The sequence below is a fragment of the Anas platyrhynchos genome, chromosome 1, assembly GCF_047663525.1.
Source record: "Anas platyrhynchos isolate ZD024472 breed Pekin duck chromosome 1, IASCAAS_PekinDuck_T2T, whole genome shotgun sequence".
NCBI classification, from domain to species: domain Eukaryota; kingdom Metazoa; phylum Chordata; class Aves; order Anseriformes; family Anatidae; genus Anas; species Anas platyrhynchos.
In genome coordinates, this window is record NC_092587.1 from 131960435 (window position 1) to 131986977 (window position 26543).

At 42.9% G+C, this 26543-nt stretch overlaps 1 protein-coding gene and 1 long non-coding RNA gene across 13 annotated transcripts in view; one reads left to right on the forward strand and one right to left on the reverse strand.

The window, feature by feature from the left end:
- The window catches only part of TBL1X (transducin beta like 1 X-linked), a 239196-nt gene that overhangs the window by 180538 nt on the left and 32115 nt on the right, over nt 1-26543 (reverse strand). For 4 of the 12 annotated variants that reach the window (XM_038173043.2, XM_072029645.1, XM_038173042.2 and 1 more), the window contains exon 1: nt 17582-17723. The exons of 1 other annotated variant lie outside the window; for it this stretch is intronic. The gene's annotated coding sequence lies outside the window, so the exon portion shown is untranslated. Of the gene's footprint in view, nt 1-17026; nt 17249-17581; nt 17772-26543 lie in introns of those variants that run through there. 7 more of the 12 variants (XM_038173044.2, XM_038173041.2, XM_072029656.1 and 4 more) reach the window with 5 other exon arrangements.
- The window catches only part of LOC140000002 (uncharacterized), an 81800-nt gene continuing 80195 nt past the window's right edge, over nt 24939-26543 (forward strand). The window contains exon 1 of the long non-coding RNA XR_011805349.1: nt 24939-25318. This is a non-coding gene — a long non-coding RNA (uncharacterized lncRNA). The remainder of the gene's footprint in view (nt 25319-26543) is intronic.

Sequence of the window (26543 nt, forward strand, 5' to 3'; positions counted from 1 at the left end):
CATTAGCAGAAAACAAATGTATTTTTGAAAGTACAATAACCCAGACAAATTTTCATCTTGCAACAGAAGAGTCTAGCTTGTAGTCCAATGTACGCTGGACTACACAGTTTTTATTCTTTTGTTTCTGATAAAACAAATTACAGAAATGCATTCTATTAAGGCTTTTAGCTACAACATCTTTTATTCAGCTATTGCTAGTTTTTCTTCTCTTCCTTTTCCCCCCATTTTAAGTGATACCGTCAATGCGAAATCTGTTCAAACAAGTGAGGCAAAATAGTGTGAGAGGTTAATTCAGTCCCAATTCTTACGTGTGCTTTTATGGATTTGAAAACACACTGCATGTTATTTTTGCTATGTAAAAACTACCCCTCGCTATTGGGTAAAACAGCCAACAGACTGGATGAGAAAAACAGTGGCCTTAGAGGACTGCAAGAAGCCGACTGTGACAACAGTGTCTCAGATATGCAAAATAAATAAAAGAGGAAGAGAAAAAGAATTACATAGATTTTTTTTTTTTTTTTTTACAGTAACCTCAGGTATCACTTGTCAGAACAGCTTAGCTGTTGCAAGACGCCAGGACTGAAGGTATAGCTTTCAATACGAACATGCATAGTAAGATGAGAAAATGAAAAGAAAGCATTGTTCTAAAGCTCACATGCCATTTAACTTCTAATTAATAGTATCTTTGTTATTTTAGGAGCCTCCTGGGTATTTAGAGGGCTAGACTGCAATAAAGCCAAGGTACATAAGTGAAACCTATTAAGGCCGTCCTAGTCGATAAAAGCTAATTGCATCAAACGCAGGCCGTGGTGCAGGCACCCCGGGGCACAGCCCCTGCCACCCCCTGCCCGCAGTACAGCGGGCTGACTGGCCATGGTGTCCCAGCCACAACGGGGCCGTGCCACCCAACCCGCTGCTGGACACCTCGCTGGCCTCCCCAGCGTCAGCAGACGGATCTCTTTTACCACAGGAAACTCCCCTACAGAAAACATAGTTGTCCATGCTCTTCCACCTGGAAGAGGCACCAAGGCTCCACCAGAGCGTATCGAGGTCCCAGCAGGTGCTTTGCCTAAGCCAGAGGAGACCTGTGGCTACCACCAAGCGCACGTGTTTCCAAGGCAGACACCAGGAAGCAGCCTGCAAGGCCGAGCAGCTCGCCAACGCAGCTCACAGAGAGCGGGTGGGCTGCAGCCGGGCACAGGCATGCTAGCACGCAAGGCACTGTCCAACAGAAACAGTCTGGAAAACAAGGCAAGCATCACATGCACCTCACAATAGGAAAAAGGTCAGCAAAAGGATCAGCACTGCTTCCAAACACAGGCTGGTAAACCAAGTCTGGTACGTACCTTGGACAGAAAGCCTCTAAAAACGGCTGTATGAGAAAATGTGGTAACAAGCACCCCTTACAAATACTTACAAATCGCTCGTCAACTCTATCTAGGTGCTGTCTGTGGACCAAGTTCCCTTCTTCCTACATTATGAGCTATACTGCGTATTTACAAGTGGTTCCTTCATCTAACTGAACTTTCATCTGTGATCTACACCTTGTCTTCTCATTTTATTCCTTGAATACCACTATAATTTATCTCATTCCTTTGGTGACACGCCACCTTCATCTCAGAAGGGGAGCATTAATTTCGCTAAGGACGAAAGCAGGAGAAACCAACTGTGACTAGACAATGCTTAGAATACACAGTTTTTTGCTTTTACTTGCAGAGTGAGTCTGCATTGCCAGTGGATATAAAATTCAGACTGCTAGATATGGAGATTACTTGGAAACAACCTTCAAAGCACAAGTCTAACTAGGTATTTCTCCCAAGCAATTAACAGAGATGCTAACTTTCTCATTACTAGATGCCATTTTATTTACACAGAAGCCTCCCAGACTCATTTGTTCTCAGGGGCGCTGCAGACAGCGGGTAGAAATCTCTACCCAGGCTTCACTGAAAGGAGATCTAAGGTACCTGCAAGGAAGATAAAATATGGATCACGAGGACTAACCAGAAGGCCTACCAACTAGTTTTTCTCTATACGTTGAAAGCTTTTAATAACTGGATTTTATTTTTTAATCGTTAAGACGTATTTTAAAACATTTACACTCCAGACAGTAATTTTTTTATAAACTAGCAATTAATGCCCAAGTCCTAAACATACACACACACCAAACTTCCTGCATGTGAGTACAACTGTTCCCTTCACTGAAATGACTGTGCATGCAATTAAGCACAGGCATAAATATTTAATACCTATGGCCATATGCTATATGAAGGAAATGTCTGGCCTATAATACAGACAGACATTTCACAGAAATATTCTTTAAGAATATAAATACATTTAGAAAGGAAGTCTCTCTCTCAAGTGAGGCACTTGAATATTCAGCTTAAAACATATTCATCAAAGCAAAAGCTAACAGCACTTTGGTTTTAATGCTTATAATATGGAAAACTAGATAGCAGGGAGGAAAGGGCTTTAAGTTTAATTCTAAATTGAGGTACATTCAAGGAGGGAAGAGCCATTTTTGTAACTGGTAGAAAGATCAGCTCTTGGCTCTCAACACAGCCCCTTTTTAGATCAGTGTCAACCTGTACAGTACCAGCTATCATACAGCACCTGAAATGGTCTGCAACCTGTTACAGGAACAACTGGAATGAAGGTATACACGTGCCTATATAAGCATAATGAAGAATATCAAATTTTGGCCTAGTTTTGATCTTGCTAAACCAACTCCTTAATATAAATACTATTTTTATTATCAGCATTTTAATTAAAATGCTTGAAATTGTAATGGCAAAATTACAGTTTTGTAAAATAAGAAAACTGCATTTACTGAAAATTTAAATATATCTTCCTAGCAGCCAAACAATAGGATGTGATCTAAAGATGTGTTACTTGGAAAAAAATAAAAAAAATAGAAGAGGTAATTCTTTGATCTGGAAGACTAGAAACATGTCATTTCCCTTCCCCCCAAACATAGACGAAAAACATACCAGATTAGCCACGAATAGCAACTGTTCCTATAACAATGTTTTTCATGAAAAGTTCACTTTACCTCCCACACACAACAAGTTGACAACCGAGGATCAATTCAAATTGTAAGGTCCTAAGACAACCTCCAGTGCTCAGTAACAAGTCTGTCACCTGCTTGAATTCAGTTTGGTGAGGGTTGTTGAGGATTTCTGTTTTTGCTTTTACTTCCATTTGTTAGGGTCTTTTTTGTTTGTTTGTTTTTGTTTTTTAAAGATTCATTGTGGTGACAATTCGTAGCAATTTACTAACACTTGCAGAAGCAGCTTCCTCTTTTGGAAAGGCCACCTCTCAACTTAGGGTTGACAACTTGCACTCTACAAATGCTCACGGTTTCTTTAAGCTACCTTGTTGCTATCAGCCTCAATCACATCTACCACTGATAAGGATACCCTGAAGAGACAAAACATGTAGGAAAGCTGGCATAAATGCCCTTCTCCCCACTAAAACGTCCCCATATCACCATCAGCTGCACCCCCCAGAAGGAACATACAATCTAGTACATGAAGCACAATCTGCAGGACCAAAACACTTCACAATTGATTTCTTACCAGTGTGATGTGGCATCTAGTCATATCTCACTCAACATTACTCTTCACAGGAAGCAGACCAGCCTAGAATAGGCTTTGAAACTATCAGGTTCAAAAACTGTGAAACCAATCATGAGAGAAACCTGTTCTAAACAGCAATTGCGAAAAAGTAACAAAAATCTGTCAGTTGGATGAGGTGTTCCTCCTGCAAGAGCCAAATTGCATTCCTTTTCTTTAGCTTATTTTTAACTATGAAGGTCTGTTGAAGCAGTAGCTTGCCGATATACTACAAACTGTCTTTACGTTTTTGTGTTTTTCCCTAATTTAAGCATAAACCCATGAAGATGCAAAGTTAGATTCTGGTATAGGTACGTAAATGCCCACATTACTCATTGATTGACTTGGGTTGAAGAAATAAATTAACTATTAAAATGGCCTCTTTTCATTACAGGTTGCATGCCCTTTTGGCAGGGCCCTACTTTTTGTTTTTTAATACTACATCAGCTAGATTCATAACTAAGATTCTTATGAAAAAAATGTGAAATAATTAGAAAGAGTACTAATTAGCAATTTTAAATAAAGTAATTTAGCAATACCTGTAACGCTGTACAATTAACCCTAGCCTTTTTTTTTTTTTTTAGGTCGGCCAACAATGCAAGCTAGCTATATTGTGATCTGCTGTAAAAGACTGCTGTTCCTAGCAAAAAAGGTGCTAATCGAAACTTTAAATGCACATCTGCGATTTCATTTCAGTTTCTGTGGCTTGAAATTAATTGTTGATACTTAAGCAGTCTAGATTATGCCTCATACCTGTCTTCTTTCTCATTATAAGTTGAGAATGTAATGAAAGGAAAGTTACTACTTCTAAAGTCCTCTGCAGACAGGAACGGTTCATCCCATATTGTTCTTCACATCAAATTTATTTTAGTAAATGTCTTTATAATATCTGGCCTTAACCAGCATTCTGATGTTTCTAAACTACTCAGGCAAGAGAAAAAAACAACACACCTCCAAGCCTGTGAAATTTGCATACAATTCTTATATAGCAAAGCTCGTTATTTGACCCTAAACATTTTCGGATATTTTATGCACATAACTAACACGTTTCATTTTGAGAAGTATGATTTTTGTTTTGTTTTGCTTGCTTGTTTGTTTTTGCATTAGGTCACTTTACCTCATATGCTTGTTTCTTTAGGGTTTTTGTTTAATAAAGAACAAGATTCCCAGTTGCCACTATTTCAATCGCAAAACATGTCTTCATGGTTTTATGGTAGAAAATACTTGTTACAACTACTAAAACAAACCACCATTACAGTGATAGCACACCATCCCATTAAGTTGAATGTTACACCACATAAAACTGAACATATACTAGAAACAGACATTGTTACCCGTTTACTGTAAAGGCCCCAACACTTCAACGCAGGCCATGCACCACCTTCAAGGTGCTACCCGTATTTTACATCGGCAAAATGTGAGGTGTTGCTTCCGAGGACCGAGACCAACTTTTGGCCTTTCGAGAAATGCATGACGGTAAAAAAAACAAACAAACACCTATATACATTCTGGCAGTAATCACTTGGATGTTTGTTTAAAATACTTTTAAAAATGCAACTTCAAGTGAAAAAGAGGGAGATGATCTCCTGTTGTCAGAATTTTATGACGCACCCCTATATTTAGGCTCCTGAGCAATGGTAATTACTTATTACTTACTCAGGTGCTAAGCAGCCACTAATTCTCCTGATTTCAATCAGAGCTGTGTGTCCTCAAAGCTTCCGAACACCCAGCCCCCTATTTAGGTATCTATATATAAAGTGCCGGCCTGTTAAAGCACCTGCTCTGCTCCTAAAAGATTACTCAGGAAGGGAATACTACCATGCACTTATCCAACTTGCTGGTAGTCCAGCTGAAGTTGTCTATGGTTTTTCAGAAAATGGTTTAGTATTTTGATAATCCAGTTCGATGACAGTCACAGCTAAGCAGAGTTTTAAGCAATTAGTTGCCTTTGGGAAAAAAAAAAAATGCGGCCTGAGCTGTCTTTTGCACTGCATGTCCTAGGAAGGTCTTAAGACTGAAGGTAGCAGCTGTTATCTCAGTGGGACTGTCTTGTTTTTTGTGACATAATTATACACTAGTATTTCTGGAGGGCAAAAACTCTTGTTTTGGAAGCAGAAATAACAACAAGTTGAGCCACGTCAACTGCTGGAGTGACAAAGTGGCATTACTGCCCCACTTAGGAAAGCCAGTGATGGCATACGTAGCATACAGCTTTAAGAAACCCAAGCAAGCAAGCTTCAGGGAAGGAAATCACATGTATACAAACACTGATAATAAATAATAATAAACAGAAGGTCTGTTCATTACATTATGCAGAACCTGGAAGAAATCATTATTCATCTGCCTGCCTGCTCAGTTTGGATTTTAGTGTAGACTGCAGGAAATACTTTCCCATGGTCAAAAAATATAGGCATGCAGGTGGGTGACTCTGTATCTGACTTCATCAGAACTCAGAAACATAAGCGCTGGGAACCGGAGTAACCAAATGAAAGACTACAAAGCAGACTAAACCCACCCCAAATTAGATGAAAAACGCACGTAACATGCACATGACATAGCAATCAGAAAAAGGGTCTCATTGTCAGCTTCTTGAGCCAAAAGATAAACATGGTGAAAATACAGAATCTAATTAGCAAAAATATTTTGATTATGTGGCTCTCTCTTTGGAACAAGCCAGCAAGAAGGAAGGAGTCAAATTTGACTTTGTCCTTTTACAGGCAATTCTTGAAGAAAGTGTAGCAATTGTCATAATCCTCAGTATTTCTAAAAATGTCATTCTAATTACAGTGATGTTAATCTTTATTCTTATGCACACGCTCAAAAATGTAAAATAAGGTTTATTACATTTCAGCCTAAGAGATTAACACATTACTATTTATTTTTATTGGCAGTGTGCCCAAACACCCCAGATCTGCAAGGCTGATAGTGAAAAGGAAAATATTTCTGGCCTCAAAGAGAGCAGATCTATGGTTGCCTGGAATGTGTAAACAGCCAGAGCCTGCTTTACTTCCCACCCCCACTCTCACCTCCTCTACGTAACCTCCCAACGTCAACACGGAGAGCTGCCATCAAGCCAAAGAGAGAACAGAGAGGTGGTAACATCAAATAACAAAATTCCTGACATTCTGAGATGCAAGGGTTTGGATTTACTGAAATGTGATGGTACCACACAAATGGCTCGAGACTAAAACAAAAACAATGCTGCATGAGACCAAAAAATAACAGGAAAAAGAAAAGAAAAATCAGTTGAGCAGCAGTTGTTGCTACATGACAGACCTGGTAAACACAAACTAAAGGAATCCAAATGCTTCTGTGTATAGACCATTCTTTGTGCAACTAAAGATCAGCCAGATAGATCTGTGGTGTCAGAGAATACAGATCACAGCCCTACAAAAGAGAAGGGTTATTAAAAAAAAATCTACACAATGTAACAAAACTGACGCCAAAAATTAATGTTGGTATAAATTACCACCTGCAAAAACAAAGATTATTACTTGTGTACGATGTATACACCCACAAAGTAGTAAGTCATAAAAAATAAGATATCATCACATCCTTAAGAAGCTTACATTATAATTAAATCAGTGGTTTTTAATCTCTTGAAATTTGTGGACCTATAAAGATACCTTGAATAGTGAATTTGAACAGAAGGCCAATAGACTTCCTTTTTTTCCCCACAGATCTCTTAAAAAAAAGTCTGTGTCCCCTAGAAGCTTGTAAGCTGTGGTTTGAAACTACAGATTTAGAGAACTGATAAATATTAGTGCTGTTATTTACCTAGTAGCTTTAGTCTTCAAAAAACAAACCAAGAATGCACAAAAATACCAAAAGACAACTGTAACATTTGAGCAAATGTCTGCATGTGATGGGGAGCTCAGAAAACTGGAGAAAATAAAAAGGGAAAACTTGGGAAAAATTAATATATACCTATTTATACATATTATGGTGTAGAGTATAATGCTGAAATAGATTTTGATAATGTTGTTTACCAGTAATAGGTCAAACAGCTCTAACTTTGCCATTTTTATGAACGCATTTGGCTAACATTCAAAAGAACACATCCATAGACTAATGAGGGTAAAACGCTGGCTCAAAGGAGACAGAAGCAAACGGTCTGTCAGTATAATATTTGCAAACTGTTGAAATCAATAAATTCAACCTAACCAAATGCAGTGCATACAAACAGAAATTAAAAGGCTGTGGCAATTGGCGAATACATAAACGATGTTTCAGGCCACAGGGCATGCTTTCTCACATACGTTAGCACGTTAAATAGGCTGGCAAGACATTCTCCCTGCTTGAGACACCAGAGAAGTAACCATATGCATTTCCGAAGACAAAAAGAACAATTAAGATAATGCTTAAAGTGCAATTAGATATTTATGTAAAAAAGAACTATCTATAGAACGTCCAAGTCATCAAAAATGTCCAAGTCATAAAATTTACTTCTAAAACTAGAGAATATAATGCTCTTTCTACCCAGTTTTCCACTGTTGACATACATAGAGCAGCTACCCCAGAGCAAACCAATAAGTAAAAAAGCCCACATACACCACATTGCCAATACACAGCCATACTCATTCTAGGCTTTTTTTTTTTTCCCCTTCACTTGGGAGCAGCAAATCATGTTTATTTCTATGGCCAACATCTCCCATGACAGATGAAGCACAGCACCGTGCACTGCCAGGTTTCTGCCTTCAAGCACAGCCCGGCTGATGCCACCCCAGCCAGCAGCAGGACTGAGAGCTCAGCAAGGCTTTGCTGTGATGGCCTGGGTCAGCTGGCTGTGATCCATCTCAGGCTGCACAGAGCCAGGCTGCTGAGACTGGTAGCAGCATGGGTTACAGAAGGCACTGCTTCTGTTACTGAGCAGATGCAAAAGATGCAGGGTGCTCTACTGCCAAGGGTGAAGCCTGGCTTGGGGTCCTCCCAGAGGGTACGATGCAGGTAACGCTTAGGCAAAGGTGTGCATCAGCTGCTGGGCTGTGTTGAGGGCTTCTGTTTTAACAGGTCACGGTCAGCAGAGGAGCTTTGAGACTACACACGATATGGATGGACAACAACAAGAGCATCCTGCCAATGCTCACAAGGTGCTCGATGGGCGGCTGCTGTTAGAGTTTGTGAGACCTTTTGATGTGGGCTGGCCTGAAAAACTACAGGCACTTGTCTGAGAAAAGCCACAGGCTCTAATCACTGACCTAAGTTGGACATTTTCCAAAATACGTACTTAGAACCTCAAGCTGCTAAGTTTCACACTTTCTACTGCAAAATACTACACCTCTGAAAATGCTGAGATAAGTCAAGAGAGCTTTTGCACATTTTAAAGAAACTGGGCTCCAAATCTGGACTTCATGTTTGTCAGCCACATGAACTTCAAACAACACAGTGAGGACTCAGGTAATAATGGTATTCAAAACAGATAATAGAAGTTATACTATATGAAAAAGACTACTTAATTAGGCTACAGGAGGAGGAAGGGACACTGCATTGCCTATTTCATTACCAGAATACTGACTTTCAGTGTAAAAGCTAAAAATCACGCACACCATTACTCAGGCACTTTAAAAAAGACTGAAATACACTGACTTAACCAGTCAAGAATCTGTACTGTCATCATGTAAGGCTTGATCCTAGAAGTCTTCTGCATGTTGCCGAGGAAGTTTTTACAGTTTCGGACAATATCTATAACTGGATTTGTTGCGTGTTCAGAACACAAATGTATGATCAACGTGGCCCTTGCTGGCACTACCCACACACTGAGGAGCTGACAAAGAAAAATTGTGAAACATTAAAAGCCTCCAGTGAAATGAAATCTCTTAAACACCACTGGAAACTCCAATAGTCTTTAAGCAGATGAGAAAAAAAGAATGAAAAAAAAAGTTTTTAAAAGTTTAAAAGCTGTTAAAAAAAAGGTTGGAAAAATGCTACCGAGGTTTGTTCCACAGCAACCTAATACACTAATTCAACTCTGTTAGCCAAGAACATAATTCACAGATTAACAAATTAAAGCAATCATTACTTCTAACCCTGAACTCTTCAACAAAAGAGAAAACTTTTTTCATAATTTCCTTTTGATACTTTGCTATCCTAATTTATTTATAATTTGATGGAAAGTAAGATTGTACTATAGTAAGCAGAACTTGACATTCACACTTTTTAATAAACCAGATGTAAAATAAATTGTCAATGCTTTTCGATCTTTGAAATTTCTAAGAAAACATGAATAGAAACTTCATAGTAGTTCTGTAGGATGTCAGGCAGATAAATCATCACATTCCACTGAAATTATCTAACTGCAGAAAGGAGTGCCCTATCAATTGTCTTGTAAAGATATTAAGTAACAAATTTTTCTTTTAACAGATACATATCCCAATTTACCAAAAAAAATCAAGGAATAAAGTTGTAGTTCCAAACAACCCCATGGTGATATGAAGATAGTAATAAGCAACTACAAAAGTATGTATTTTAAAATATGTGCAGAAGACATGCTACTTTTTTAATATGAGAAATTAATTTATTTCATGCTATATGACATACAGCAGGTGTATAGATACATGTACATACCTACTAATAAGCACAACGCAGCTTATCTACAAATCCACCATTCACTGAGTATGATCAAACTGACGGTGTATAATGGCATTAAACACACTGACATCAGAGAACACTGAACCCGTCCAGGTGTCAAAAGTTTTTTTGTTTTTTTGTTTTTTTTTTTTTTAATCCAAAATATATGCTGCTGGTAACGTCATAAACACCGTGACGAATATGCTTCTTACTCTAAGCAAGATTTAAATGAAAAAAAATCATATACACATCAGTAATCACATATGCATACATACACACAAAGCGTTAAAAAAAACAAAGAAAAAACGGACACAAAAAGCCAGTGCTGTAACCACAAAATAACGTTGACATATTAGAAAATACCCACATAGTTTATATGCTACCATCATAATAGTGAAGAAATGCACTGGAATAAGTGTTCTGAAGATGTGTCATCCTAGCCAAGAAAAAAATACAGTTCAAAACATTCCTAAAAATTTTTTGTTGGCTGCTTGACAGTCTGCAAGTTAAAACCAGTGGAGCCTGGCTTTTGAGGTAACCTCCTCCCACTCTTCCTCCTCTTCCTTGTAAACTGCCCGTCATGGCCTAAACTCCATTCTATTTTTTACCTAACCTCTACCCAGCACCACCAGACTACGTAGCAAATACATGACAGTGGTCCCCCAGACAAGCTGACTTGATTCATCAGCAGTGAAAGTAATCATTACGTGAACGTTCCAGTCTGTGCATTATACAGAGCTCACATTCACTGTTTTCTTCTTCTCCAGTATTGTATTTAGGGCCATCTTTTTCAGCTCGCCTTATGTTTTTTTCTAAGCACATAAAATCCTGTGAGAATGAAGCTGGATGAATTTTTATGATACACTGTCATGCTCTGCTTTCAAATTAATTGGCTCATTTAAATTAACTGGTTATTTAAGACACTTATTGATACAAGCAGAAGCATCAGAGCCTAGGGTTTGCTTTTTTTTTGTAATATAAAAACAGATTCCCACAAATTCTTAATGAATTATATAATAACAGCAATACAAAATAGAAAGCACTAATGAAAATGGAATTAAAGAGACCTTCAGTACCTTTCACACAGAATGACAAAGTCTGTGTCCTGTGAACACCATGCCACGTTATTAAAAATTCACCTGCTCCTGTTCTTTTCTTTCATTTCTGAGAACTGGATGGATGGGAAAGAAGATACGCTCCTCATTAGAATAATTCTCATGCCTGCCTTTTATCTGTGCCTTCCAGCTTACAGTATTTTAAGAGTAAAAATAAAAGAAGTAAACTATATTAACTACACAGAACTATACGAGCTTTTTTAAATGACTGAAAAAGGCAACAGAATTAAATCCAAAAAGTAAAAAACAGCAAAGTTAAACCAAAAGGAAAGAGAGTTGTGTACATATAATTGGCAATACCTTCTGAAAAATCAAAGGGATTTGGTGTGCTTCAATCAAGTCTACAATCACATTGCTTTCCTAGACGTCTAATTCCTACACGTGTGTAAAGGGGTACAAGAAGAGTTAAGTTTGTTTTGTAACTGTAAAAGGCACCAGATAGATATATCCTTGGAAACTAATCCCCACAATATGAATAGGCACCGCCTGTGCTAGGGTTCTCTGTCCTACCCTGTCAGCAAAGCTCAGCCCTATCTGCGAGGAATGCTAGGAAAGAGGGGAGTTCTGCCTCCATCTCTGCTGAGATCTGGGATCTGGGTTTGTATTTTACTTCTAGGAGTGACCAAAAACCAAGTAGTGGATTAAAATAAATAAGTAAATAAACCAAGGAGGAAGAAATGAAGAGGTGATGACTGTGATGGCACCCCAGCCACAGCCTCCCCGCCGGCCCTGGTCCGTGGGCACAGGCACAGCGGCCGTGCCCGAGCTGGCCGCCTTCCAGCGAGCAGGTTGAGCACAGCACAGCACACCGCCACTGTGCCTCACCTCCACCTTCCCCACAGGCCTGACGGCCAGACTGGCCCCGTCCCACACTCATCTCACTGCCTCTGCACCGCCCCAGGTGCTGCTGCTGGGCCTTGATATCCCTGCATATCCTGGTGAAGGGCCCGAGAGCACAACCATTGCACCGCAGCACGTTTCTTCAGCCTCGGGACAGTTCCTTTTTTCTCTAAATCTGAGGGTTTTTGACTACATTAATGCTGTGTGTATGTAAGCACGTGCACGCAGAGAGGACAATTAGTTAGTTCATGTTAAAAGATTAGTATTTGTGAAACCCGTTAACAATCCCAGCTGAGACTGTGTGCTAACACAAGTCTGAACCCTAATGGGTCTCTGGACGCACTCGTGCCCTGCCAGCAGCGACCGGGCTGGAGACAACAAGCGACCTGAAGCTGCTGAACAACACCGAAGCTATCAGATGGCCGTAACAATTTGTAAGCACAAGTTACCAACATACATGGATTTGCAAAAGCTCAGTCTTTGACTCAACATCTACCAACCACGCAGTGTGAAGGTCAGTTCTTTTGGAAGAACTTCTTCCCAGTAATTTTGCTGTCGGCTACTGGACCATGGTCCAATCAGCACAGGCTCATCAGCGGACACTTCTAAGCATGAAACACACGCTAGCAGCCCTATCCATGTAATCATAACAGTGCCACAGCATCCTTTCACTAGCGCTCCTATAGCACGTGATTCTTCTGCTCGGACTTGTAAATCGTATGTAGTTGGCTTCACTCTTGATCTGGGGAGCACACCTTGCAGCCTGGCTTCAGTGGTAAGGGATTAACGAGGAGCCAACAGTGCTGCACAGCAAAATGCCCCAGAAACCAAAGTTGTACACCCAGTGCAGTTTGCTGCCTTCAAAAAGAAGCACAACAAATGCATTATTCTGCAGAACGACAAAGGGAATCTATCCACCAGAAGAAAATCCTCCTTGTTTTCCCAAAGACAATGTCAAAGGATATTTTCCAAGTATTTTAATGCCTAAGGGAAAAAAAAAGTTGCTTCTTTGCTGTATCAATAATTTATTGTAGGTATGGAAAAGTTGTGTTACAGTAGGAAAGAAACAGAGTAAAATCGCATTTGATGTTACCACATCTTTCCACCTAAGCAAATTACGGTTTCATATGATAGAACACATTCTGAACCCACAACATAACAGTAAGTTGAATGGTAACCAAGAATTAGGGGATCAAATGAGATTTAGGTCAAGTAAACGCAGCCGTGTTTTGAATGGCAGCAGACTGACGTATAGGCCAACTGCTACGTATCAGCGGAGAATATTGCTTTTTAAAAAGCCTCGTTTCACCCTCCAATGGCAGTCAATAAAACTCAGCACTTAATTAGACAAAGGTATCATGATAAGCATACGTACATAATTACGGTGCATTATTAGCGCTGCTCGTTTGCTCAGAAGCAGCCACAAGCCTTATCACCTCAGGATCAAGAGGCGCAGCTCTGTCCACGTGCTCAGTGTGCTGCGTAACTTCTCGTAACCAGTGACTAAGGCTCAACACCCAAGCCAAACTGTCTCTATGCAACGTGCTTATTAAGAATTGAAATAATTGCTTCTTCACACTACGGTACTACTGGCGTGATTTTACACTGCGTGGCTACCGTAGGGTTTGGGGCATAAAGTTCTACTCTACACAAATTAATGAATCTCCGCACACTCTCCGATTTCAATAGGACAAGCAGACACATATTGATCGCCTGTATGACGAACAGAGAAGGTCAAGAAATGGGGTTAAACACTGTGATGGCCCTTTTACTGCATAAAGTCAACAAAATGATAAAAATGGAAGTCAAACCACCAGCTGTGCCTAAGACCAAGCCTCTCTTCCTACCACAGCCATAGCGGTAACCAAACATAAGAACGGGTTTGGTGGCTGGGAGCTGGACAGGGCGTTATCGAGGCCTCACACGGGCTGCACACATAACCATACACTCTTTTCTCCTTTAGCAACAAATGAAGAAATCCGTCACTTCCTGCTGGAGCGCAATGCTTGAAGTCATCGATACCACTTCAACAAAATACAAACACGCACAAGAATGGTGACGCAAAATGCCCGTGCCCCTTAATAGGCAAAAAGTCATATAACCATAGTTCAATGTGCTTTCAGTCGAGCTTGCAGAATCTATTTTATGTATTTCCATGTAATTAACAAATATTAGTAGCCGTAATTTATTAGTCTCTGTGTAGGATAAGATGCCTATATGAGAAAACAGGTAAGAAAGGATAACCTTTTCTTATGAAATCAAACATCCTTTTCTGATTCCACCTAGTTTTCACCCAGTCCTACCTAACTTGGAAAGGCTTCTTGTGTTGTTTTCCAAACAAAACACCATTCTTATCCAAAATTCCACGGTATTGACGGTCAGACTGCCACAGAAGAAAACAAATAAATGAATGAATAAGATATTCCCTGTCTACCAAAGAAAAGAAGGATAACCTAAAACCTGTTTCTCACCTTTGGACGTTGGTTGCAGTATTGTTAAAATGACCGATTTCATGTTTAAGGAAGGCTGCTATTCCTGTGCGGAGCTGCAGTTCCAATGTTTTTGTTTAATTTCAACCAACTTGTCCAAGTAGGCCATTTGGTAGAAACCTATAAATGGCACCCAGGGGGTCTGGGCTCTTGCTGTAAAGAGGTCAGCTATTTCCTCCTAACTAAAAATAGGCAAGAGGAGGGAGGGAAAGAGGGAATGGAGTTTAATTTAGCAGCTGAAAAGGAGTTTACAAAATTACTTCCATCTTGCCTCATAATGAAGATTATGAAAAAGAATCTGCCCTCAAGAGTTACAAAACCTTGCTGTTTTTACAGGCAGGCTGGTGCATATAACATGAACTAATACCACGAACCCAAGGAGCAGCAGTGAAGGGACGGCAGGGTCAGGCCTGCGCATTGCAAAGGTGAGAGGTGGCCGCAGCCTGGCTGCATGGAGCAATCTGATCCTTTACCTCCACATGGCACCTCCCGGTGCGAACAACTCTCCTCTCTCCTTCCAGACGAGGTCCTAGGCTGTTGTCCAGCAGATCGGGCACCACGATCAGCTGCTGCTCCCCAGAGCCAGTTTTTTCCACCATTTACCTTCCCGGTTTTCTGTCTCTCTCACTTACTCCGATTACAACTTTTCCAGGATAACAACTGTCATCTAGGATATTCCCAACACGGCCCTGACTTGAATGGGGGCCCCTTGGCACTACTAAAATATAAACAACATCAGTTCAGAACAAACTACAGCACGAATTCTAGCACTGAACTTTAAAAGCTGTCAACAGAAAACAGCAAGAGCACACCGAAGCACGCCAGCTATAGCCCTGGGACAGGTTTCCCGGCCTGATCTCCGAGATGAACCCAATTCAGAACACCACCGAGTCCTGAGCGCATCTCACCATGGGCTTGTGCTATGACAGGCATCGGACACTGAAGTTGTCTTACTTCATCAAGAGCAGGAGGGCAAAGGATGTATTCAGGTGCAACTTATTTGCGGGGGGAAGGAGGGAGCGTGCTGTGAGACTCTCGGACAGTTGTGTAGTTGGCAGCGCTCCCATGCGCACAAAGTTCTTAACCCCCTTTCCTTCCAAAAAAGGATGCTGAAGGGTGAAAAACCAACCGTGGCTGCTCCCTAGGTCACTGAAGGTGTTAAACAGAGACAAGGAACAGCAGTTTGCTCAAATCTCTAACGTTTTACTGTTGTCGCATGCAGCCCAAGAAAGGTTTAGTGTACTTTTAAGGTGATAGCATCCTCCCCCTCTAGCACTCTTTTTTTGCCTCCCACCCCCTCCCCAAACCCTCTGTGGGAGAGCTTCCCTTTTCTACTACTACAACCGTCACTGAGGCTTTGCAATTATGATCTGTAATTGTTAAGAACATAAACAAACACCACCAAAACACACCAAGACAACCCCACTCTGCTGCCAACCGTATCAGCTATCGCAGAAGGAAGGTATTTACTTCAAACCCTGCCGGGTGTCCCTGTGTCGGGTGGCACACTACCTGCAGGGCAGGAAAGGCCTGAGCCCAGCACGTGCAGTCACACAGTGAGCAAGGTGTGTTACGTTAAACCTGGCACTTGCCACACGGGCAAGCTGTTAAAGGATTGCTAAGGAAGAAAGATGCAACACATTGGTCACCAGCAAAGACCTCGTATTCATTACCTACAGTCAGAGCCCCCTCCAGCACCACACATTTCCACACTACCAACCTAAAACATCAGACCCGAAATTTTAACCTGGCACTCCATTTTACTCCGACCATCCCTGACAGGGCGCTCTTCCCACCGGAGCGCCCGAGCTCCCTGCAGCATTACCCGGGGACGTGTCCCCGCTCCTACACCACGCAACGAGGCGCACCAGCACGGCCGCTCGCCCTCCCCACGCCCCTCGCTGAGCCTCGCACGGCCGGACCCTCGTGGCGCAGCGCAGGAGGCACACGCTACGGCGGCGACGCGAGGGCAGCCGGACGCCCACTTGGAGAAATTAATAACCGAGCCCAACTTTTAGGGTGTGGCTTTGTTGTTGTTGTGTGTTTGGTGTTTTTTTTTTCCTCCCTCCCCTCCCAGCGCCGGGCAGGGCGCCTCCTCGGGAGCCAGGTCAGGGGTCACCGCCCGTGCACCGCGCTCCCCGCACTCAGCCCCGCAGCACTGGGGCTGTCCCGGGGGGTGGCGTGGAGGGGGCACAGGGCGGAGAGGTGCCCCCAGCCACAGCTCCAGCCGCGCTGCCCCCGCTCCCTGCTCCCCGCTCCCTGCTCCCCGTCCCCTCCGCACTTGGCAGGCGTGCAACAGGTCCGTGCCCCCCCGGCCTCCCCGCACCGCTGCCGGGGGAGCCCGGGGCCGGGTGTGTGTGTGTGTGTGCAGTGTGTGTGTGTGTGAGCGCCGGGTTTTACCTACTTGGAAGTAAACTTGGCGGTGCCGGAGCCGGGCTGCGCTCGCTGCCTGCCGCCGCTCCGCGCCCTGGCGATGAATGGGCTCCCCTCCCCCAGCGGCCGGCAGCGGCAGCCTCGCGTTTTTCCTCCCTCTCGGCGCTTCGCCCGCCTGCCCCCAGCCGGGACGGGACGGGACGGGACGGGGAAGGGGGGTGGGGGGGGGGCAGAGCACACGGCCGGGGCCGGTGTCTGGGCGGCGGGGAGACGGTGGGGGGGGTAGGGGGGTATGAGGGGGGGGCAGGCTGAGCCGCAGCGCAGCCCCCGCACGTTTTGCCGCAATAAAAGCCAGGAATAAATGAAAATAAATACGAATGATGGAAATAACGAAGCGAGGAGCGCGCCCCAAACTTGGCTGAGGGCTGCGGGGGGGGCGCGGAGCCGCCGCACGGCCGAGGGGCGCGGCGGGCCCCGGGGAGAGGAGGAGGAGGAGGAGGAGGAGGAGGAAGGGGATGGGATGGGGATATGGGGGGGGGGGCGGGTGTCCCCTCCCCGAGCCGGGGCGCCGCGGGCAGGGACTCACCTGGCGCTGCGGGCAGGGGCCGGGCGGCTCTGCCCTCACTTGCCGCGCATGGTGCAGCTCGCGGGTCCCGGCCGGGCTGCCGGCAGCCTGCTGCCCCCCCCCTTCCTCCACCACCACCACCACCACTGCCGCCTCCTCCTCCTCCTCCTCCTCCTCCCGCCCGGCGCACACGGCCGGCACACGAGGGAGCCCCGGCGGGCGGGCAGGGGGGCGAGGAAACTTTGGGGGCGGAATGGCGGCTGGGGGGGGGGGGGGGAGCAGGGGGCAGGCACCGCCTGTGGCCGTGTCCCTGTGTGCGTGTGGTGTCCCCGCCGGCAGCCCCCGCCCCTCCCCCCCACCATAAATAACTAAATTTGAATTGAATCGAATCGAATTGAAGGGAATTGGAGTTAAACGGGCTGCCCCCTCCCCCACCCGCTCCCCTCCCCCCTCACACACACACACACACACAGCGGCCGCCCGTTAACCGCCAACCGGCGGCCGTTAGCCCACGTACACCCCCCCCCCCATATACCTATATATGCACATATAAGGTGTGTATATACATCTATTTCTGCACAAATCCATTTATTTATGCCTGTATTTTATTTATTTACGCGCACGCAGCGGGGGCTGGGGCACGGCCCGCCCGCTGCCCCCCCCCTCATCCCCTCCCCTCCCCCCGCCGGCTCCTTTCCGCCGGGCGGGTCACGTGGGCTCCCTTCGGCCTGCCCGGCCACCCCGCGCCGAGACCCAACAACACGCTGACGTCACCGCCCTACCGCCCGGCGCCGAGTAGCTGCGCACGCAAAAACGGGCCCCGAGGGCCGCGGGGGTGCCCCCGGGCCCCTCGGTGCCTTAACGGGGCGGACACAGGCAGGGGCTGGGGCCCACGGGCAACGTCCCGCGTTATCGGCGAGTAAAGGCAGGGCTGGGCTGTGCTGGGCTGCCAGTGCCTCCTGCTGTGGGTTTAACTCTTTCTGTCTTTGCCCCCACACCGTGGTTTTCCGTCCCCTGACTGCACAAATGGCACCAAGTCCCCTTCGGTGAGCCAGATATTCAAAATAAATAAGCGCTTCCACTCCTGTGTAGGCATCGGTAATAAAAATCTCCTCACAAAAGTGCCAGAAATACAGACCAGTCATTTGCTCCTGTTTTAAACTATAAAAAAAAAAATAATAAAAAAAGTGAACTCGTGACATTTCTAAGAGAATCGGTATAAAAACCTCTGATACAGCAGTGAAAACTAACCCGGAGCTTCGCCTCGGGTAGGTGCTTCGACTGTTTGGGTACAGCTGCCACACGTAGCTCCTGTGTTGTAATGCACGGATATTCTCCAAACTGAGAGGTGGCACGTCAGGCACCGGGCTCCTAACGCCTGTGAGAGCTTTCTTGTTATGAGTTGTCCCGTCAGACGGCCTGCCTTGGGCAACCAAAGGCTCCTAGCACATTAATAACAATAACAACAACAATAATTTAGCACATCAGCAGTGGCAGGCTTTGATTCCCATTTTGTGAGCCCCTTTGCAGTACAGTATCTGATATCTTTCAGATAAACGCTCTCGAGTTTATCTGAAAAATGAACTCCCAAACTCCTAACGAGTTGGTCATGTGAGCAACTGCTCCGCAGCATCAAAGGGTTTCTCATTGAACTGTTTGTTCACACCAAGAGTTTCAATTTTAAAAGGAAACTCTGATTGACTAAGATATTTTCAGGAATTGAGACTGTCGTTGGTATTTTTTTCCTCACATATTACTTAATTGTTATCTTTGGACCAGACTGAAAGCTTTTGCTTAATTGACGAGCACTTACGCAAGCAGGCCTCTTGAGTGGAACAACATTATTTGTCAGGCCAAATGCTCTCGGACACGAGCAAAAGTGTTCTGTAATCCCTACATTTCTCCAGCCCGAAGAGGAAAGGAAACCAAAGAGCAAAGTGGGAGACCTGAAGTCTGAAAAGTCTGAAAGTTTGGGGAAGTCGAAAGTGTCAAAATGTTGTTTTGATTCTTCAGAGAAAGCATGGTCCCATCCTTTCTTCCCACCCTTTTTCCGTCCATAGTTTGCTTCACGTGGCTTGTAACACCTGCACTTTCTTCTGATACTTTTTCATCCACCTGTTTGAGATGTGGAGATCTAAATTTTTCGGACAGGAATTAGATGTAGCCTGATAGGAATCTAGTCATTTCTGACAGCGATTCTGATGCTATTGCTCTGCCACAGCCTCAAACCGAGATGCACTATTCATAGTCCCTTGCCCATTGCCATCATACGATCAGTGTGCACCTTCTGCTGCTCAGGCGTGCTGCATGTTGTTTAAGTGCTAAGCCAAGTGTATTTTTTCTTCCATATAGAAGATAATAAGAACATATTCAGTGACTCTTCCAAGGCACAATTGCTAAATGGGTTAGGGAAACGTTCTTCCTTAGTGCGCGGGGCATATTGTTTAGTATGTGGGACATGTATAATTGTTATTACTTAAGGTGAAATAAATCAGAAACTTTGATGCAAGTACTCTGCGCTCCTCTGATCTATTTAGTGGGCTGACACGATGGGCTGAGCTAGCTATATGGGTCCCTTAGGATCCTCAGATGGAACAGATATTTTTTATGTTGCTCTAATTTACTCTCAGAGACATCTTGGCCTCCTGCCAGTCTGGGGCAGACAGAACAGAGAGGTGATCGTCTCTTCCCTTGCCCTCCCTCATCCATGCAGTGTTGCATGTCCCCAGCTGTGCCGAATTAATGTGTGGGAGGTGGGACAGCTTATGATTTCAAGCCTTTTTTCTTCCCATGAAAGGTTTTTCGAAGAGAAAGCAGTTCTAAGCAGGAGCTGGCTGCAGAGAGTGAAAAACTGCAAGAATTATCAGGATCAGGTCTCCCGCAGGGAAGCCAGCCTTACACAGAGGTGGCGTTAGGGCTCTGAGGGATGCTGGCCAGGCGCCATCCCCCTGAGCTGTTCGGGTACTCTGCAGGCCCGTTCGTCCCTCCAGGTGCACCTCCCGGCCCCGCACACTGCCTGAGAGAGCATCGTCAGCCACAGCGCCTTGGGCATGCTCCTGAGGTGCCTCGGCTGGTCTCGTTTCACCCAGAGGAAAACAAGTTCCCCTGCTCAGAAACTGCTCTGCCGTGTGTGCCCAAGTAAAGTAAGTGGGGGGCAGTCAGGAGATGCATCTCAGAAGTGCGCTCCTGAGTCAAACTAAAACTCTTCTAGATGAAGTCAGCGACGGTTCCCTGTTTCTGTTGACATTAGATGTTACAATATTTTACACTTTTAAAGATTCCTCTTAATCCAGTGGGATTACTCAGGATATGAAGCATGATTCACTGTTGTGAAATGTAAGATGCATGGATCACTTCCCTTGCCAAATGCAAAATTCAGGGTTCAAGAAGTCTAAAATGTGTTTTTTATTTTTTTTAATTTTTTTTCTATACAATCTCTATAGCTACTTAAGCATGCAAGGTGTGCTGCATCATTTCTAGATGCAAACTGCTGCTTTTAGGGACAATGAACAGAGAGGTGGAGGATCCTGAAGAAACTGATGCAAGTGATGCTCATGCTGGCAGAAAACTAACTGAATGGGAGCGCCTCGTGTGCTGCTACAGCCAAAAGAGCTGCTGTGCTTGGTCATTGGGTACCCAATAACAAGGGAAATGCAAGGAGGGAGAGCAGGGTTACGCTGTCTCTGGGTTTGGCACCGGTGTGACTGCTACTAAAGTCGTCCCATTCGACTATCTGCACTGCAAGAAAGGTGATGATAATTGGAGAGACTACAGACAAGAGCACTGATAATGACTAAAGGACTGGAAAATGGCTTATTTCTTGAAGATAGCAATCTGTTTAACTTATCAGTGAAGTAACTTTGCCATCTAGAAGAGCCAGAATGCGGAAAAATTGCTGAGAGGACTCTTCAATCTATCCCACCGATGTAGGGAGAATCCGTAGCTGGAAGTTAAAGACAAAGCAGCAAACGACGTTTCTGAAGGTAAAGTTAACCAATGAAACAACTGGTGTGCATCCTCTTTAACTGGGATCTTAACTCAAGCGCAGCTGCTGAGTTTCAAAAGGCACTGAGAAGACCTATGGCCCGTATTATGCTCAGAGTAAACTATGGCAAAGGCATTTTCTACCCTTAAAATCTTCAAACACAGACTTCCGAGAAGTGGAATTTCTGGTTGGCTGACTGTTTGACCTTCAGTGTATTTAACACAAATTTCCATTAAAGCTCCATATCCGACAACAGAGAATTTTATTCTGCCTTCTGAATTTGCACACACAGTATTTCTACAGGTCCTTGAAAAGTGGCTGTCTTTATATTTTTAATACAAATAGCTTTGTATAAAGCAAACTTTTTTTTTTTTTCCTGAGGCATTTTTTTCCAAAAAAAAGTCTTCTCAAGGACTTTTGAACCAAGAAAGGACATCTAAAGAAAAATATAATATCAAAACCCTTCTCTCTAGCAGTAAACCACACTACTCCAAGGCTAATGAGTCAGACCTGCTTTTCAGTCTTAATTTTCATATGATTGTAGCTGACTTCATACAGTTACAGCCTCTTTTCACAGGACCCAGTGCTCTATACAGGCATGAATAAAAATGCATGAGAGGGAGAAAGAAACTCAGCTCATTTTTGTGATTAAATTTAAAATACAGTCTAGTAAATGTTTTAAAGACAGCATTACTGTCTTTGAAATGCAGTATTAGTGACTATTTAAAAATTCAAAGCATGCTTCCTAATTTCATGCTCTGTCCAGCTGTATTTAAAAACTGGGTATTTAAATGCAGATGTTCAGGTACCAAATCTATTTCCATTCTCTGTTTGTCTCTGAGTTCCCTAGTGCTGACTTGTTCTCACTGATTTCAGCATCTCTTTTAATGTTGGTGTTAGAAACAACAGTTAGGAAAGACAGCAGAATGAGGTAGTTCCTGTATGCCCCTTAGACATCCTCCTTGAATATCTGCCTGATGTGGCTAAGTTTAACTACACATTTTGAGACTTCCAAAATCAGACGTGACAGCTTTGGCTTCGAACTGTAGCTTCCTCTGCATTATGTCATGCTAAATTTGTGACTGGCAATATTTTCACAAGCTTCAGTTGCTTATGATTCCTCTGTTGGCTTGGGTAGGGTACTTTTTTTTTTTTTTCTTGATGTGGAGGGGAAATGTTAAGAAGACAAAACAGGCTACATTGTTTTGTATCTTCTGTACCAAGTTCTCTTATCAGTTTACTATTGTCAAGATGTTAAACTTTTCATTTCAATTAAATAAATATTTTGTAATGAAGGATACAAGTGAGTCCACTTGAAATATTTTGAACCACTTACAAAAAATTCTTCTTTATAAAATTATTTCTATACTTATCATTAGAATAGAATTAGCTCTTCAGCCTTTTTTTTCTCTTTCTTTTAGATGGCAGTAACCATCTAATTGTAACTTAAATAAATATCTCTCACTCTTTCAACCATGAAAGACTGAAGAAACATAACTGAGATATGCAAGGTAAGCCCAGAATTTTCATAAAAATACCAAAAGTGGAACTGAAAGTACGTTTGAGTATATAGTGATTAAACTTGCTGTGTTTTTGTCATTGTTTTTCTTTAAGAAAAACTTTGAATTGAAAATAGCCGTTGTATACATTATCAGAAATAAAATGCTTCTGAAAGAAAGGTTAGATGGAAGATCAAAAACTAATGAATATTTTTTCTCCTTGTTTTACTGTAACATTAATTGCAGTTTTCTCCATTCTTACGTGTTAAAAGAAATTAAGTTTAGACCTCTGTAGTAAGAACAGAGACAGTGTCTTTACATCCTTACTGTGGTATATCTGTGCCTTCAGTCATTTGTTTACCCATTGGAACTTGAAGGGGCCAGGTGCTGAAATCATGCTAGGTAAAAATACTTACAACAATACGCAATGCAAAGACTGTTTGTAACAAAGGGATGCTGTGACGTTAGAAACATATCAAATAAAATGGCATCTAATTTCACTGCTAAGTGTTCATAGAATCGGCTTCAAGATGAGGGTAGGAGTATATTATCGTTCAAGCTGATTGCTCTGAAACTCTCAAGACAGAGAAGAGGCTGGGTTTTTTTTAGGTCTCAGTTCTGCAAGACTCTCAGTTTTACAAATCCCGTCCCTCAAGCTGAACTTGGACTTAGCTGGGAGTGAGAGCAGCTGCAAGATTTTCAGATATCCTGCAATTTCAGTAACAGTATACATTTGCACCCGTCACTGTTTATATTTACGGTTGTATTAGTAATGAGTAGCCCAGATAGAAAGATTTATCTGCAAGCTACAACCATGCAAACATGTGCAACTGGAGTGTGGTCACTAAACAGACTATAATTACTTTTTATTTCGTCCCTTTGCTCAGTGCCTCGAGAATCTAAACAGCTTGCCTTCCGTGAGGATGGGCAGCAGTGGAAGCTTCCTGGTTGCTTGCAACAACACAGATTGTCTGAATCTTCCTGGGAGGGTGTATGCCTACTTTGCTTACTAGCTTATTTTACAGATCTAAAAATTGCTGTAAAACAGCAAAGTAATTATCAGATTTACCAACAAAAATAGAGCCATGAAATTACTTATCTTTCCCATATTATTTGAGCGTTCACAACCAGAAATGACTATTTATGTGTATGTATTGTCAACGAACATAACACGCATCTGGGCTTCATTTAAAAGCACACACCTTGGACCTAACACATTAGCCTTTACCCTCACAGAGTCCAGTTGAAATCAGTGGGACCAATGTGCCAACAACCCTTTAATGCATCCTCATAGTTCAGAAAGAAAGACTTTGCTGTTCCACTGCATAGCAAGATTCCTATTGTTTAGCTATATACTCAGACCCTTATTTACATCCACCTGTTTACAGCCATGTACTCTTTACTTTTCAGTAGTAATCAAGGCTCAAAGCTTGGAATTAATCTGCGTTCAATCCCAGATCTATCCGTAGCCAGGAACAGATCAACAAACATTTCTGAAGCTTTTCCCTCATTTTTAAGGTAGCAAATCAATTTTATGTTATAGTCTTTCTTTCTTTTTCCTTCTTTCTTTCCTTCTTTCTTTCTTTCTTTCTTTCTTTCTTTCTTTCTTTCTTTCTTTCTTTCTTTCTTTCTTTCTTTCTTTCTTTCTTTCTTTCTTTCTTTCTTTCTTTCTTTCTTTCTTTCTTTCTTTCTTTCTTTCTCTCTCTCTCTCTCTCTCTCTCTCTCTTTCTCTCTCTTTCTTCTCAGAAGATGGTGTAGTGACAGAATTGCAGAAAAGCAATTTCCCCTTTTTCTTTCTAAAACAAAGTTCACACTGTCATCAGCTGACTTTATTTAAAGGCCAAAAAAAAAAAAAAAAAAGCTTGAAATATAGCTAGACACTCCAGCCTGTATGTTTGTAGAGCTGATCGTACCATTTTGTTGCCGAACACAGCAAAGAGCACATGTGGAGTTGGAGTTGTGCGCATAAACATTTGCCTTGCAGAAAGAAGTGTTTCCACCAGGATGCTCTCAAGGAGGATTAAATAGCGGCATGAACCCTCCAGCTTGGTGGATGTGCTGGAGTGAATCAGAAAGGGCAAGTTTCCTGAAGGCCTGGGTCACCAGCGTGGAAAGCTGTGCCACAGCACGCGTGCCCCTCTGTCAGTCGGCACGAGGTCCCTGCAGGTGCCTGCTCTCTGTGCACCTGGGAACAGCAACTGCAAACCCGAGTGGGTGCCTGCCAGCACACAACATCCCTCTCACGCGAAGTAATGCCCTCCTCATCCCGCAAAGGTAAGCTGAGGGAAAGGTGAACGACGGGCTTGCGTATATGAGGATGATTACAGATTTAGTTTCATTTTTAGATGGCATTTTATGTGAAACCTCTGCTGTGTAGAGGTAGTTGCAGTGGTATGCCTTCCCGTCAACGAGAGAGCAAAATAACCTGTGTTTGGGTAAGGAACAAAGATTTATGGTATATATTAAAAATCACATTCCTAAGAAATGTAATTAAACCAAAGCGTTTTTTTGTTTTGTTTTGTTTTGTTTTGTTTTGTTTTTCCTAACTTGCTTCAATCTGAAGTGACTGCTCAGAGGCAGCAAAGAGAACAGATACCCAAATAACACTCCAGACCCTCTTCTCCAGCTACAGGAGTACACCCCTCCATTTTCCTCTGCATCTGAAATGCCCCAAAATGAAGGGAGGATGTCCAGACATCACACAGTACAGCAGAGCTCCATTAAAGCCAATGCAGTTCTTCCCATTTACAGTAGTCAAAGGATTCACCCCTAATTTCTTTCTGCAGAAAAATGTCCAAAGCAGATTTCAGATATTTTTTGCAAAGCGGTGGATAGGTAGCAGGTTAATGTACTGCCTAGAGATGCTCCCATGAATGACCAGGAGAGAAAAGGTCACCTCGCAGGTGTTGCCTAATTTGCTATTTCCTCTCTAAATTGACTTTTGCACTTGTTTTTTTGCAGCGAACATAGGTACCTCATGGCACGACTGTATTATTCCTAAAATGAGTTGCTAATGCTTGAGAAATACTGTTAACAAAAAGAGTAGTCAGGTAAAATGCTTGTAATTATCACTAAAATTAGTACCTTTTAAGGAGTGTGTTTACATGACCCATCAACAGATCAGTTAAGTACTTTCAGTACATTTTATTTGTATCTGGCAGAACAATTTCCTTGCTGAAGTACACCGATGAGTGGGAGAGACTGTAGTTAACAAAGTAAATTAGAAAGAACATGTTTGGGGAGTTTGTATTTTTTCCCTCCTGTACTTTGTGTAAGGTTTGAAAAGAAAAGCAAGTTTCAATCCCAAGTTCCAAAATGCCTCACTTGCTGTACCCTAACTGCCCTTGTCTTTTAAAGCACAAGCCTCTACAGGTCTGAAACAGGGGGAGCTTAAACCAGAAAAGCAAAAAGTAAAAAAAAAGTAAAAGTAAAAAAAGTAAAAGAAAAAAAAGTAAAAAAAGAAAAAAAAAAGAAAAAAGTAAAAGAAAAGTAAAGTCCA